The sequence below is a fragment of the Arachis hypogaea genome, chromosome 3 (genome assembly GCF_003086295.3).
Source record: "Arachis hypogaea cultivar Tifrunner chromosome 3, arahy.Tifrunner.gnm2.J5K5, whole genome shotgun sequence".
In the NCBI taxonomy this organism is placed as follows: Eukaryota; Viridiplantae; Streptophyta; class Magnoliopsida; order Fabales; family Fabaceae; genus Arachis; species Arachis hypogaea.
In genome coordinates, this window is record NC_092038.1 from 94,345,809 (window position 1) to 94,347,152 (window position 1,344).

Genomic DNA, 1,344 nt, shown 5'->3' on the forward strand with positions numbered 1-1,344 from the left:
CTGTGATGTGAATTTTATTCTACCTGCAAATTGAATTTTCTAGTTAATTGTTCTTAGGCTCTCTTCAATTACTTGATCTATTGCCTTCTTTAATTTTCAGCACCCCAGCCCCCTTTACAATTCACTACAATTTATATTTCTTGTCATTTAAGTTTCTGCAATTTACATTTCTTGCTCTTTAAGTTTCTGTCCAATTTACTTTCTGCACTTTTAATTTTTGCAATTTCCTTTCTGTTGGCTACAATTTCACTCAATTCATCAATGTTAGTTTGACTAAACTAATCACCCACTAAAGTTTCTTGATCCATCAATCCCTGTGGGATCGACCTCACTCTAAGTGAGTTATTACTACTTGATGCGACCCGGTATGCTTGCCGGTTAGATTTGTGTGTTGGAAATTCATTTTCCACAAAAACACCATCAAGTTTTTGGCGCGTTCAACACCAAGAGTGATACCTCCATGGGCATGTGAACGCCCAGAGTTATCTCGTGCAGAGACCTGGTTATCCTCTGTCAGTTGTTCTCTTCCCTTCTTATTGTACTGAGGTTGGGTGTTTAAGGATTTTCCACTCCTCAATTGAATAGCCTGGCATTCTTCTGTTATCTACTTAGATAACTGCTGCCTTGTTTGACTCAGCTGGACTTCTACATTTTTGTTAGAAGCCTGAGTTTCTCGCAGAGCCTCTTGTTAATCTCAAGAACTCCTTTCTTCTGACTAGTCCCATTGTTCACAGGATTTCTTTCAGAAGTGTACATGAATTGGTTATTTGCAACCATTTCAATTAGCTCTTGAGCTTCTGTAGGCGTCTTTTTCAGATGAAGAGATCCTCCAGCAGAGCTATCCAAAGACATTTTGGATAGTTCAGAGAGACCATCATAGAAAATACCTATGATGCTCCATTCAGAAAGCATATCAGAAGGACACTTTCTGATTAATTGTTTGTATCTTTCCCAAGCTTCATAGAGGGATTCTCCTTCCTTCTGTCTGAAGGTTTGGACTTCCACTCTAAGCTTACTCAATTTTTGAGGTGGAAAGAACTTTGCCAAGAAGGCATTGACTAGCTTTTCCCAAGAGTCCAGGCTTTCTTTAGGTTGTGAGTCCAACCATGTCCTAGCTCTGTCTCTTACAGCAAAAGGGAATAGCATAAGTCTGTAGACCTCAGGGTCAACCCCATTAGTCTTGACAGTGTCACAGATTTGCAAGAATTCAGCTAAAAACTGATGAGGATCTTCTAATGGAAGTCCATGGAACTTGCAATTCTGTTGCATTAGAGAAACTAATTGAGGCTTAAGCTCAAAGTTGTTTGCTCCAATGGCAGGGATAGAGATGCTTCTCCCATAAAA

General features: G+C 39.5%; 1 non-coding gene across 1 annotated transcript; it reads left to right on the top strand.

The window, feature by feature from the left end:
* The first annotated feature begins 906 nt into the window (after window positions 1-906).
* Window positions 907-1,014, top strand: LOC112793868 (small nucleolar RNA R71). Its single transcript, XR_003198557.1, has one exon. It is a non-coding gene; the product is annotated as a small nucleolar RNA R71 (small nucleolar RNA).
* Window positions 1,015-1,344: the final 330 nt, after the last annotated feature.